The sequence below is a fragment of the Sinocyclocheilus rhinocerous genome, unplaced genomic scaffold, assembly GCF_001515625.1.
Source record: "Sinocyclocheilus rhinocerous isolate Xijiao unplaced genomic scaffold, SAMN03320098_v1.1 scaffold671, whole genome shotgun sequence".
NCBI lineage: Eukaryota > Metazoa > Chordata > Actinopteri > Cypriniformes > Cyprinidae > Sinocyclocheilus > Sinocyclocheilus rhinocerous.
This window is the reverse complement of record NW_015625021.1, coordinates 429,930-445,700: the sequence shown is the minus strand read 5'-3', so window position 1 is coordinate 445,700 and position 15,771 is coordinate 429,930. Positions and strand designations below refer to the sequence as shown.

The 15,771-nt window shown below is 34.2% G+C and overlaps 1 long non-coding RNA gene across 1 annotated transcript; it reads left to right on the top strand.

Moving 5' to 3' along the window:
- The first annotated feature begins 2,152 nt into the window (after positions 1-2,152).
- Positions 2,153-15,270, top strand: LOC107747193 (uncharacterized). The gene is made up of 2 exons (XR_001640775.1): positions 2,153-2,491; positions 15,185-15,270. It is a non-coding gene; the product is annotated as an uncharacterized LOC107747193 (long non-coding RNA).
- Positions 15,271-15,771: the final 501 nt, after the last annotated feature.

The window sequence follows — 15,771 nt, the reverse complement described above, 5'->3', positions numbered from 1 at the left end:
GATTATCATTCTTCAGTCAGTTTCAGTTTCACAGAAATGTGTTCAGACGAGAACAGGTTACATTTAGTCATTTTACAGTAGGATATTTTTTATTTCAATTCAAATATTGTTAAAAATAAAACGAGAGCTATGTAGATATGTTGGTCAATATACTAAATTAGCCTTTGTTACAAATTTAGTGAGCTAAAAAATATTTTTTGTCCTGTTTGCAGAGGTTTTAGTGTTTATACCAACTATAGCACTTAATAGTTGTTTTGTGTTCATATTTGTGTTGTACCTGCTTTCTGTTTAACATTACATTCTGTTGTTTCGCTTCAGAATGAATGTGTTTCCATAGAGTTAGATGTTTCCCATCAATATGAAAGCACTAGCAGAGCTAAGGGTTTACAAAACAGATGCAAGTTGATTGCTGTAAATGTCTGTAAATGTTTACATTCAGTGTGTTGCCGCAGATGTACTTTAGGACACACTCCTTTTTTTCTTTTTTTGGGTTGATTTGTGTAGACCACAGATAGACTGTGAATGCGCCGGTGCTATTTCTGGTCCAGACTAGCTCAACTGCACTGGTCTTGTGGTTTAAATATACAATTTTGCTCTGGTGGAAGCGTTTAGAGATCATTTAGAAGGGCTAGGCTGCTTCTGGACTGTTGATTTCACTGGAATAATTACGTCTCTTTGTTAACCATGATGTTGAAACATGTAATGGTGGTCAAATGTGGATATATATTTGGTCTGTTCTGTTTTCCATTGACCATGTGACAAGTTATAAAACCCTGGAATATGCAAATAATTTTGTCATTTCATTTTTTTCCTGTTTTTCATTTTCATTCATTATTCATCCAGCATCTTTTTTCCCCTCACTGGAAGACTTTGTGTTCATGTTTGCAATTAAAATTATTCAGACCATTTCACTATTCCACCTATACACGTCTGCTGATTCTGCATTATGAAATATGATGCTGTTTCTAAGTCACATCATTCTGCCACTTGGAAACCTGTACCGCCTTTGATTCTCTAGAAGTTTCTTCTTCCATTGTCTGCACTCTGTATGCTGTGTATGATTGTTTCTCAATTGTCAATATTTTGTTCTAAACTGTTTTTGCTGTTCAGGTAGCAGTTTATTGAAAAGTGGACATCAGTAATCAGTAAACAGTCACACAGTACGGTCATGAAAACTGTTATACAAAAATTGGCTCTGTGGGGTAAATTGATCATTTTCCCTTTTGACTCATGATTTCAATGGAAGGCCTAGTCTGGCCAACAACATGCTATTTTCTTCATAAGGTTAACCTCAAATGTGGAAAAAATAAAAAAATAAAAAAATAATTTTTTATATATATATATTTTTCATTAAAATAAGATATATATAACATTGGTGGTCAGTTAAAATGTCCATCACAGAAGAAGATAGCATACATGATGGTCACATGGTGATGTGATGAACCTTTTTTAGAGGTTGTTCTTTTTAGTGACATAGTTGATGAATTTCATGGACAAAATATATAAAATATAATATTAAACTATACTACAATAAAATATTTTCTGAAAGAAAATTAAATTTAAACTCATTTTTAAAAATATTTTTCTGAAGTATTTTTATATTTGTTTTGATTTTATATTCATAGGACAGGACATCATAACAACATATAGGAGGACAATGTGATTATGTCAAGTGTGGGTGCTTGGTTGTTTTGTGCATGTGTTTATCTCCATCTTGTATGTATCTTATATATGTAAGTATATAAAGCAGAGCATTTAAAGGAGAGGAGAAATGGAATACACACACACACACACACACACACTTGCATACATAAACTTATACAGGGAAAAGAAAAAATACATAAAAAGTAGTTTTTATTTTATTAATGCATTTAATATGAATAATGTTGAATGTAACATTTAAATTATTATTATCATTATCTTAAATTATAGACCCACTCAATTAAAAAAAATTAAAGTAGGCTGTTACGGGGCTTTAATCAAAGTAGTTTCACGTGAACTGAAACAGGCTGCACAAACTAGCCTATATAAACTATATATATATATATATATATATATATACACACACACATATATATATATATATATATATAAACAATAAAATATGATTTTTCCGAAGTAAATTGTTAAAAAACAATATATAATTGTCAACAGTGGACATGAAATGTACCTTATAAAATGACACAAATACATGGAGATTTAAGCTACAGTATATAAAGATGTCGGGTCGGATTTCGCGGGTAATGTCAACTTTACGTCATTCGTCTTTGCGTGGTTATGTCACGTTCGTAAACAGAGAAGAAGGTCCGTCCGACTATTACAGCGCATGTTCAGTGAGGTGGGAGGTGTGTTTGTTCTGACAGGTTTTTTTTTCTCCATAACCAATGAGCAGAGTTGTTATCTTATCAGTGAATTGTTTAAAAGTTTACAAGCAAAGAGGAAGGTGACAGAGCCAAACCGACCTAGAGATGGACTCTTTCTTGCTCGACAGGTAAGATAGGCCTATATGGACATTTTTTTTCCCCGTTAGGGCTAAATCTCTTTATCGTCATTTTATTTTAGATTTTGGCGTTATTATTGGCTCCAAAAGTCGCTTATCTGTAACAATGGGTGAACAGATACTCGTCAAACCAGCATTTTAATTCTCGCGGAAGAGCTAAACCGAAGCCCAACTCACCTAATAACCAAAATTAGTTTTAGGAGTCAACCGCTACAGCTCCTACAGAGAGAAAAAAAAAAGTAATTATAATTTTGATTTGAGTTTGAATTATTTCGGAATTTTACCTGAATATTTTCTTAAAGCTTACAGTTAAAATGCAGTATTAATATTGGTAAATTTTAAGTCATTTTCACTAAGGAATGGCGCCAATAGAGTTTGTAGGAAATAAACAATTAAGTTCGCGTAGTGATCTGAAAGCGCTGCGAATAACAGAAAATATCAGACCGCTTGATGGCGCAATTTACTAATTAAAACCGAGTATTCTAAAGAGCCATGTAATTAAATCTGTCATGGGATATTTGATTACAGTCTATAATTTCACTTTGGTAATGAGCGAATATGAGTAGGCGGAGGTCACTTTGTGGTCTGTAGGCTACATGCAAGTTCAAATCCACTGTTTTCTTCCATTCTCTCACGTTTTAAAGGGGTCATATGATGCTTTTTTAAAGATCATTATTTTGTGTATTTGGTGTAACAGAATATGTTGACATGCTTTAATGTTCAAAAAACACATTATTTTTAAAATACTGTACATTATTGTAGGTCCTCTATGCCCCGCCTCTCTCAAACGCTTCGTAGCCGTTTTAGGGGGGCGTGGCAGAGTCTTAACTTTGATAAAGAATATCTCTTTGGTTTTGAGACTTTAGTCTTTGCAACTTCAGGGATCTTATCTATGCACAATCAGCTTGTAACACTGCAAAGAGAAAGGAAAACTTGAAATCGCATCATATGACCCCTTTAATGGTTTAAAGGTCAAAGCCATTTTGAGCAAGTTATTTTAACTAATGGATGTTTGGAACCCTTTTTGTAAGCTAATTATAGCTTCATTCATACTATAACTAAATGGTTAAGAAACACAAGCATCTATTTGACAGTTGGCTTTGTTGGCTAACACAAATAGCCAACAGAATAACAACAGATATTGACTGAATTCTGTTATTCTGACAAACTACAGGTTAAGTGAAGGGATTTAAACGTTTAAGCACTCTCAATTTTCTACATTGAGATCTCATATTTTTACTTTACTGCTCATATAGTTCATATGGTGGATCTAAATAATTGGACAATTCTGGACACACACACACTCAAAAGAATGGATCAAAATTTCACACAAACTGGTTATCAACCATATGATATGTGCAAACATGATGCAATGCAGCAATCCCAAAGTGGTTTTCAATGGATGTATGAAGACAGTTCCCCTGTAAATTCAAACAGGTGTTCTATCAGAGATTATTAATGCATGTTTTACAAGAAAATACTATTTCAGTCTTTCTACTTCAAAATTTTGTTTCATTCAACGCATTATGCCATTTCATGCCGTTTCTCTTTGTAATTTGTGAAATTAACCTAATTCCTGAGTGAAAATTATTTCTACACCAAATTGTTTTCAGTGCATGAACATATTCCACTAAATTTTGACAACCAAATATACAGTTTGTTTTCATTTTGAATCTATTGTGCATCTTTTTGTGAAATGTTTTGTTTAAAAACCATGTTTGTGTTATCTTTATTTACATTTTTCAGACTTTGTCTTTATTGTCTTTATTTAGACATTAAGTGTGGTTTAATTGTCCACATATTTCTGGGGGCAGTGCATATTTTAATATTTTTAAAATTAGAGTCATTTACCATTAATATTAAACATTTAAAATCACGATGAAGTAAAAATGTTCATGTTTTTAGTTTTTAATGGAATGTTGCAGTGTTTATTATAAATTATTTTTTCTGAGAAATGAAATCTCCTCTATATATTGGCTCAAGGGCTGGGTTCCCCTCTAACCTGTCACTCACATGAAACAAGTGCAGCAATTAGCCAGCACTTTCTACAATCCAATCAATTCAGTCCAGTTTTTTCTTGTACAATAAGCCATTTCACTCTGATACAATGTTGACTTTGAGGTAACATGTTACATCTGTTCATTTTAAATCCTCTGTTGTTTAACTCCTTGATTATAATAAATTTGAAGCACTAAATGGGGAACTAAAACAAAAGATCAGTTCAATTCTGTCATGAAGGCAAAGAAGCAGTGAGTGGAACTTGGAAATTTATTTGCAGCTGTAGATTTCAATTACAGTACATATCTTTAAAGGCCGTTTTCTTAAAACAAGTTTTTTTTTCTCCTGCTCTGAGTTAGAAATCTGAAGCAGCACTTGCATACACCAGACTTGACAGTTTGATTCCTATCTATATTCTGAAGGTTTTTACAGAGGGGTTTTCTACAACATTTTAATCCTAAATAAATGCTGATTTTTTTTTTTTTTGGAGGTTGATAGAAGTTTCTGAATTATAGCGTGAATCCAAAATCCCCTCTGTAAAAACCTCTGACTAATATGTCAACAAAATGAAACAAGAATTTTGAAGCCGACTTCATCCAATGTTCTGATTTTTGTTCTAGAAATGTATGCAAATTGGTGCATATTTAATTAGACGATGCCTCATTTGTGTATTTAAACAAGGGTGTAGGTTTGATTTTGGCATTGGTGGGGACATAGCAGCAGACAACAGACGTTTAATTGTTTGATCAAAATTATTGCTTGGAGCAATTTAGTAGATATTGGTAGGGACATGTCATAGCATCCCTACTAAATTCTACACCCTTGTATTTAAACAAAATATTTCACTACACGTTACTGGACTGGACACTTGTGAACTTACTAACTTCACACATCCACCTTGACCCCAATCAAACCTGGTTTAATATTTTCTTATTTAGTGCAACAATGTCTTTTTAAAAACAGGATAACGACCAAATACCATTTCTTTCTGAAAATTAGGGCTGCATGATAAATCGAAATCGCGATTCGACAGAAGCTGCGATTGTCATGCGTATCTTTCAGTGAAGCACGGTTCTGTGATCAGCAGTAAATCTCCATCCAAAGGCCAGAGGGCGCTCTCGCGCTGAAACTCCAAATACGCCTCGCAGAAGAAACCCAGGAAATGCCTATTGCTGTAGCTGGATAAACAGAAGATTTAACTGCTTTTATTGATTCAACGTGACTACTAAACAGACGATTATGACAATATATGGTTTATCGGAGTTTACTGCTGAATACAGAACCGGCATTACTAACAAAATGCGCATGACAAACGCATTCGATTAATCGTGCAGCCCTACTGAAAATAACAATGTAGTGACTGAAATCATGTACAATACTAGCAGAAAGTAAACAAAGAGGAATTATCCTGAACTGCTTGGTTTGATATGTGAAATCATCTTTGTGCTTCTCCACTGGGGCGTTTCTGTAATTTTCCACAGCACTTGAACTCGTCACTCATTCTGGACCGCTTCAGTTGAGTTTATTTTAACAGTGAGGGTGTGATGTGTCAGCTTTGGTGGGCTGTGAGGTCTGCTATCGGCCAGGAACATCCTTGCATGCGTGAGGCCATGAATGCATGCAGCATTTCAGATGAAATGTGACGAACACTTTCCAAGAATCCTTTCAGAAGAAATAAAAGCATCTCCTGTTAACAGCTTCAGGACAATAAACATCAGAGTTCTAAGTGCAGAAAAGCAAATTCTTCATAAATATACAACATATCACAAAATTCCATGTCTATTTCATGTGCTGAGTTTAACGTTAACACATTTTTAAATTCATGTTGTTTTTTATTACTGTGTTACTGACATTAACAGGGTTTCTGCGGGTCTTAAAACAGTCTTACACAGTCTTAACTCGCCCTTCCACAAATTAAGGCCTTAAAAAGATCTTAAATCTGAGAAGAAAGTCTCAAAGTCATGGCATATGTTGCATGCATTGCTAAAATGTTTTCAAATACAAATATCCTTAAATACATGAGATGCAAAATTAAGATATGAAGTGTTAATTTAAATCTCAAAAAGAAGGGATTTTATGTTCAAAACCATTACAAATATCTGTTAATGGGAATGAAAACTTGTTTTCGCTTTGAATTAAGTATTTTTTTCTGAGCCCATTGGCAGGTTTTTTTTTTTTTGTAATCTTCATTTTGATCAGTTTCACAGAAAACAAGACTTCTCTTATGTCATATTGCTTGTCACATAAATGTATCTTGATTTAGGAATCTTTAGACATTTGCATGGGAAAGTTGTTTCCATATGGTTTGGAGCAGAGCTATTCAAACCTTAAGCTGTTTTTGTCAAATTAATTCATGGAAATAGGTTAGAAGTTGTAGTTGCTAATACAAGTCATCGTGTTTTCTTTAGTTGGTCTTAAAAAGGTCCTAAGTAGTCTTAAATGTCCTTAAAACCTACAGAAACCCAATGACCCTTTAAAACATTTCTTCTTTTTGTGCCACAAAAACATGACTTCACAGATGTGAATTTCAAGCACCTTATTTTTTGTTCTTCCAGACACAATAAGCTGGTTGAAGCCTCAGTGCCACATATTGCTTCTGTCCAAATGTTTATGGCTACAGATCGTTGAAACGTACGTTTGTATACATGGACATAATCATACTCGCTGAGTGTAATGAGTATGTGTGCAGCATCTCTCAGCACTGATTGCGGGTTTCCTCACTGTTCCCTTTCAAAACAAATGTGGTCAACCACAGAAAATGTTCCCTGGATGAATCCCTGACAGCGATGATGATAATTACCCTCTCCATTAGCATGCATGTGGTGGAACTGGTGGAATCTGTTCAATTTTCACATCGTTTTATTTATTCGTTTTGGATTCTTATTATGTGGACTGTTCTCTACTGAATCATATAAATGGAGTATATTTCGCTGTAATTTAAATAAATCTCTATTTTAAATAAATCCCTAATCTCGTTATTATTCTCAGCTCTGTTTTATGAGATGTGGCTCTTGTTTGGTTAAAATTCCAAAAGCGGTTTGGAATCGTACTGCTCAACCATCATTTCATCCTTGATTCACATGCTAAACTGAGTCATTTCTAATCAACTAAACAGGGGCGTTTCTAGCCAATTTGACGCCCTAGGCAATACTAAAAATTACAAATTATATATAATTTTCTTTCAAATAAAAGGAAAATTAAAAGTGAGTTGAATCCAAGCAGCTCTAAAAGATTTTAGAATAGTTCTGCATCCTGAAGGCGCTCCGCCTGTGTTTGCGGTGTTGCTTTGACCATTTAAACATGTTAATTACACAAACAAAATGTTTAGCGTACTGTCTCTGGAAATATCAACAGTGATTGATCAGCCTTTATTTTTGTATTGTAGACGTTATTACTAGGCGAAGCAAAATTTGCTGAAATATCCACGACATAGGCTACAGTAAGAACACATGGTTTATCTGTCCATCAGATGCGTGTCAAAGTTGAGGTCGTTACTATAACAACAGTAGATCAAATAATCATTGTAAAAAAAAAAATTTTTTTTAAACTTTGTCGAGATAACGAGAAAACAACTCCCGTTATGTCAAGATAACGAGAAAATTAAGTCGTTATAACGAGAAAACAACTCCCGTTATGTCGAGATAACGAGAAAATTAAGTCGTTATAACGAGAAAACAACTCGTTATGTCGATATCACGAGAAAATTAAGTCGTTATAACGAGAAAACGAGAAGGAAAAAAAATAATATTGCATGGCCGCTTAGAACTTCCGTATTAAATGATCCTGGTAAAAAAAAGTCACACTAGTACTGTTCGCAGTAAAAAAAGGCCACATTGGAAATAAATAGGAAGCAAATTTCATCTAGTGGATATGTTTGTTATTGCACCTGAACAAAATCTTACGTTTTGAGACATCAACCTCAAATTTGGAACACAGCTTGTTTAGATTTATGGCTTTGTTTTTAATGCTGATTTAGAATAAGACATGTTTTGGAAAATATGTATTTCATATAAAATAAAAAAATATAATTGTGCATTTTTCATAATAATGAATAACTTTTTTTGTTTTTCACTTTTTACACTTCCTTCAGCAATAATCTGGCTTCTTTGAAAAGACACCAACTTGAGTGCTCCAAAGCAATCCAAATTTGCGACAGTTTAAGTTTGAAATTTCATTTTAGGTCTAGACTCAAAAACTGGTTAACATAACAAAATATTACAACTATTCCATAAATACAAAATATATAAAAAAATTATTGAACTAAAATAAAGTACATTCATATAATAAAAAAAGAAAAACAGTTTGAAGTTAGCAAGCCGACTGTCCTCTTCAAAAGTCCAGAGGATAACGTGTTTCCACTGATCACTGCTCTTTTTTTGGATCCTGCTTAAATGTCCTGCAGCAATATTTGCCACCGTTTTCCATATTTTGTTGTGTGCAACAAATGTGTTGGATACGGCCCTTGTGAAAAGCATAATAATTTGCAAAGTTGTGAACATGCTAGCAAAAGTGGCTGCAATCTAAAAGAAAAAAATTGCAATCCCCTGTTCTCACACAGAAGTTGTATGCTTCCCTAAGAAACTTGGCATTAATTTGCTAAAGCACTCAAATACAGTCTAACCTCCAGTTTATATTATTTCAATCACCAGTTTTTTGAGAGCAAATGAGGATTTTTGTGAAAGTTTTGCAAGCAAAAGCATTGAAATGTAATTGCGAGAAAATGCACATTTTTCTAGGAGAACGCAATTGTTTTGCGAGAGAGCACAAATGTATTGCGAGAGAGCACAAATGTATTGCGAGAAAATGCAAATTTTTCTAGGAGAACGCAATTGTTTTGCGAGAGAGCACAAATGTATTGCGAGAAAATGCTAATTTTTCTAGGAGAACGCAATTGTTTTGCGAGAGCACACAAATGTTTTCGAGAAAATGCACATTTTTCTAGGAGAACGCAATTGTTTTGCGAGAGTGCACAAATGTTTTTGAGAAAATGCACATTTTTCTAGAACGCAATTGTTTTGCGAGAGCGCACAAATGTTTTGCGAGAGAATGCAAAATTTTCTAGGAGAACGCAATTGTTTTGCGAGAGCGCACAAATGTTTTGCGAGAAAATGCACATTTTTCTAGGAGAACGCAATTGTTTTGCGAGAGCGCACAAATGTTTTGCGAGAAAATGCTAATTTTTCTAGGTGAACGCAATTGTTTTGCGAGAGCGCACAAATGTTTTGCGAGAGAATGCAAATTTTTCTAGTAGAACACAATTGTTTTGCGAGAGAGCACAAATGTATTGCGTGAAAATGCGAAGTTTCCTAGGAGAACGCAATTGTTTTGCGAGAGAGCACAAATGTATTGCGAAAAAATGCTAATTTTTCTAGGAGAACACAATTGTTTTGAGAGCGCACAAATGTATTGCGATAAAATGCACATTTTTCTAGGAGAACGCAATTGTTTTGCGAGAGCGCACAAATGTATTGCGAGAAAATGCAAATTTTTCTAGGAGAACGCAATTGTTTTGCGAGAGCGCACAAATGTTTTGCGAGAAAATGCAAATTTTTCTAGGAGAACGCAATTGTTTTGCGAGAGAGCACAAATGATTTGCGAGAAAATGCAAATTTTTTTAGGAGAACGCAATTGTTTTGCGAGAGTGCACAAATGTTTTGCGAGAAAATGCTAAGTTTCCTAGGAGAACGCAATTGTTTTGCGAGAGCGCACAAATGTTTTGCGAGAAAATGCAAATTTTTCTAGGAGAACGCAATTGTTTTGCGAGAGCGCACAAATGTTTTGCGAGAAAATGCAAATTTTTCTAGGAGAACGCAATTGTTTTGCGAGAGCGCACAAATGTTTTGCGAGAAAATGCAAATTTTTCTAGGAGAACGCAATTGTTTTGCGAGAGCGCACAAATGTTTTGCGAGAAAATGCAAATTTTTCTAGGAGAACGCAATTGTTTTGCGAGAGCGCACAAATGTTTTGCGAGAAAATGCACATTTTTCTAGGAGAACGCAATTGTTTTACGAGAGAGCACAAATGTGTTGCGAGAAAATGCAAATTTTTCTAGGAGAACGCAATTGTTTTGCGAGAGCGCACAAATGTTTTGCGAGAAAATGCACATTTTTCTAGGAGAACGCAATTGTTTTGCGAGAGCGCACAAATGTTTTGCGAGAAAATGCACATTTTTCTAGGAGAACGCAATTGTTTTGCGAGAGCGCACAAATGTTTTGCGAGAAAATGCACATTTTTCTAGGAGAACGCAATTGTTTTGCGAGAGCGCACAAATGTTTTGCGAGAAAATGCACATTTTTCTAGGAGAACGCAATTGTTTTGCGAGAGCGCACAAATGTTTTGCGAGAAAATGCACATTTTTCTAGGAGAACGCAATTGTTTTGCGAGAGCGTACAAATGTATTGTGAGAAAATGCAAAGTTACTCAGGATAATGTAACACTTTTGTAAGAGAATGCAAATGGTTCACGAGAGAATGCAAAAGCATAGAAATAACATTTCCCTTCTGATCTCATATTTTTTCCATCGCTATGTTCTCTTATAGGAGCTCCGTACTACAAGGCTACACAATAGAAAAGAAATAACACACAAAAAACAACATTTTTCCAAGTAGTGTTACATAATTTTCATGCTGAAGTCCTCTTGAGACAAAATCAGACAATCTGAGCTCATAAGAGTGTGTATTCAGCCGAGACATTCTCATGCACTGCACAAATCAGTGATCACTTGAACATGAGAAGAAAACCGAGCACCAAGCCTTGATTTCAGGTAATTGAGACCAGCTCCTTCACCGGAAATAATGACTCCCGACGTGTTTATAGTCTGTCTGGCTTCACCCGAGTGACCCACTCAGATGGCCAGTGAGATTCAGACATTGTATAATGATAGAATAGAGTCAAGGCAAACAGAAAGGCCTGGCAGTGATAGATGATGTTTGTGTGGAGGAGATAACGTAACACTCTCGCGGGTCAAAGTGGTTTACCATCCAAATTAGAGTGATCGATTCCTCAAAGCAGAGCAGTATTTGCTTAGTGTGTGATCACCCTGCAGGCTCGCCAGGATAGTTTGTGTACATCATCCTCATTTCAAAGTCAAACAAGCCCACCTATGATTGTGTATTTCTCTGTCAGTGGACAGCAGAGGGCGCTGAGCACATGGCCAGAACATCACTAGATGTAGGCTGTTTTCAACTTGTGTTTGAAATGTTTGGAAATAAAGCCCGAATTGTTTGATTTATATTATAGATTACAGGCTCCATTGCATTAGACTCTTTTAGCACACAGCAAGAACCGCATTAAGGGAAGGAAGAAATCTAATCTTACGTGTAGATAAGCGATGTAAAAATAGAAAAGTCATAAATGAGTCTTGAAAGGCTCTTACAGGCTTTAAAGTTAAATCACGAGTTAAATGCCTGGTTGTGCCTGAGCAAACTCTGGAAAAACGTTTTTTAATAGGCTAATTTTATTTGAAAAGGTTTCTGCAGGTGTGTCAAGATATCATGTTTTCCCACATCAGACCCAAAGTAACAGGGCCATAAACATTCATAAACAAAAAACTGTAGAAGCATGATATTTGAATTTAAATAAAAGCAAAATGTAGGTAATTAAATGCAACTTATTTTAAAATTGGTTTGCATTACATTACATTACATGCAAAACCATGTTAAATCTAAATATATATTAGATAAAAAATTTTAATCAACTGAGCCCTTCTGTAATGTTGTTTATTGATGTAAATAAAATATTAATTATAACAAGAAATATATATATTGGTGCTGTCAGACGATTAATCGATTAATCGCATCCAAATTAAAAGTTTTTGTTTACATAATATATGTTTGTGTATATTTAATATGTATATATAAATACACATGCAGCATATATTTTGAAAGTATAATACTTACATCACTAAACAACATTACAGAGAGTACAGAGTGGAGTACAGAAATAAATAAAAAATAGGTCAATCAATATTGCAGAATGTTTTAAGAGCTTTTTTTATCGGAAGAGATTTTAATAGTAAACATAAATCTGAGGCAAGTAATTTACAGTTATGTTTAAATTTAAGATATCTTGCTTTGTGAATGTGGTCTTTAAAGAAATTAAGACATCATATAGCTTTCTATTGCCAGAAATGTCAGAGTGGAAAGAAACACATTGATAGAAATGTTGCTAATCTAATAAAACACAAAAAACAAAGATGCTGAGATTTGAAGTCAAAAATATGTAGTATAAGAACAAAAATAAATAGGCGAGAGATTCTTCCTCTTTTTGGCAAAAGGAACACAGCGGGGAAATGTTTTGGTTAAATTTACTTACATTTATATTACAATGGTAGTAATGATGAATCGTTTTTAAATGGACTTTTAATAAGCTTTATTAAATGAATGATTATTAGTAGCAGTAATAAAATTTCTCAGATATTGATTTGTATGTTTTATATCCAAAATGCTAACCATTCATAGATTGTTTGGGGATATTCTAAATCATATTGCATTACAATTTGTAAGATTTCACCAGGAACAACAGATTAGAAGGTATAATATCTAGATGCATTTACCTCACATTTTTCAGTAAAATGTCTCACTGTTGCTTACAAAGTGCGAGATAAAGACATTGCCCTTACTAAACTAGTCAGGGAAAAATCTCAAGTTACAACCTGATAATATATATTGATTATTCCAAATTAAATGAGGAGAAAATTTGTTTAAAGATCAGCTTCCATGACTCAAGAGCTTTATAAAAGTTTGAGAGCTTCAGGAAGCCTTGTGCACTTAAAATCACAAGAAAGCAGAAAATGCAAATGTCCACATTTTAAAGGGTTAGTTCACCCAAAAATGAAAATTCTGCTTCTGTAATGTTGTTTATTGATGTAAATAAAATATTAATTATAACAAGAAATATATATATTGGTGCTGTCAGACGATTAATCGATTAATCGCATCCAAATTAAAAGTTTTTGTTTACATAATATATGTTTGTGTATATTTAATATGTATATATAAATACACATGCAGCATATATTTTGAAAGTATTTACATGTATTTACATGTATATATTTATTTTCATATAATTTACATCATATAAATATCTGTCATTAATTACTCACCCTCGTGTTGCTCGAAACCCGTAAGACCTTCGTTCATCTTCGGAACACAATTTAAGATATTTTTGATGAAATCTGAGGGCTCTCTGACCCTCCCATAGACAGCAAGGTAACTACCACGTTCAAGGTTCAGAAAACTACCAAGATGATCGACTAAGTAGTCCCGTGTGACATCAGTGGTTCAACTGTAAAGTTACGAAGCTACGAGAATAGGCGTAATGATCTGGGTCAGCGCGGTACTTTTCTGGACCTTGAACGTGGTAGTTACCTTGCTGTCTATGGGAGGGTCAGAGAGCCCTCTGATTTCATCAAAAATATCTTAAATTGTGTTCCGAAGACGAACGAAGGTCTTACGGGTTTGGAACAACACGAGGGTGAGTAATTAATGACAGAATTTTCATTTTTGGGTGAACTAACCCTTTAAAGGGATAGTTCACCCACAATTTAAATTCTGTTGTCATTTACTCTCAAGTTGTTCCAAACCTATAAGAGTTTCTTTCTTCTGCTGAACACAAAAGAAGATATCTTGAAGAGTGTTGGAAACATTTATTGAGTACTCTATGTAAAAAAAATACTGTAGAAGTCAGTGGGGACCTCAACAGAAGAAAGAACATTTGGGACAACTCGAGGGTGAGTAAATGATGACAAAAATGACATTCTTGGGTGAACTATCCCTTTAAAAAAATCAAACTTGGGATCCAAAGCCACACTGAACACCTGCTCAAATATTATTTTAGCCAATTAATTTAAAAAGACAGAATTATGTTAATTATGTACTTGCAAGTCATGAAGACACAAATGGCAAATGGTACAGTTTCCTTAGAATGACCCCACAATGTAATTAAAATTTTGCAATGTACTGTAAATGCATGTCATTTGTAAAATTGTAAATACATACCCTTTTAACTAAAGTACCAGCTTCTCTCACAGTCAGGACTGGGTCAAGTTTGCTGTACTTTTACACTGACATTTATTCCCGTACACACAGTCAGAGCTGCTGACAGTAATGCATGCGTGTCAAGGCCGTTCACTGTGGGCCGACACTCAGTGGGGATTATGGGTAATATGTTGTCCTCAAGAGATGCATGTTTCTCAACTTACAGTATCTATCATCCAGCAGTGAGGACAAGAGGCTGGAAATGAATTTGCTTCTCATTTTTCCTGATAAGGTACCTTAAAAACGTTAAACGTTTCTTCTACTACGCAAAGTGCACTGATATTCATCAATGGTTTTTAATTAAATAGTAATGCAATCTGAATTTAATTTGTGCTTATGCAACTCAAAAAGTGAAACAATGACAGTATAATAAATCACACAGGGTTGGTTTTAAAGCTGATACAGTTTATTAAACATGTTATATATCGAATATAATACATATGAGATCTTTTTGGCACCCCAAAAAATAATAAATATGTTCTTGTTAAGTCAGTGATTCTACATCTAAATAAATAAACAAACCATAACTTACTCTTCAATAAATATACGTAATTTGTTATATAGATGCATTGCATCAATGTTTATTGCAGTTGGTCAACAGGGTCCAACAATGCTCAAACTGAAAGGCTGTGTGTGTGTGTGTTAACAGGACATCCCACTGCAGCAGGTGGAAGAGACTGAGGCCATATGGACGGACAGATGAACTCTTCAGAGACTGCAGTTACTCCAAAAAAAGTAAAAGAACAAATACGATTAACCACAGAGTGACAGATTCAGATATGAATGAATTATACAGCACTATTTCTATTAGACAGGAGTGTTGATGTTTTGTTAACTCAGCTTGATCCTTTGACATCATTTGGAAATATTTTGTTCACCTAAAAAAGTGAAACTGTGCAGGAAATACATTAGCAAGCTATTTTTATCAGACCAGACGCTTATATTTTTGTTTGTAACAATGTAGCAGAGTCAGTCAATTTAAATGTTACTGTTTTTAGGTGTATCAGTATAAAGATGGATGAATTCTGTCATCATAGATGAAGATATTTGAGAAATATCTCAAGAAATGTCTTTTCCAAAATCACCCAAGTTCTTCAAAATATCTTCTTTTATGTTCCACAGAAGAAAGAAAGTCATGCAGTTTTGGAACAACATTTAAGGTGCGTAAATAATGACAGTGTTTTCATTTTTGGGTGAACTATCCATTGCATAAAAGCAATATCATACTAAAAATCT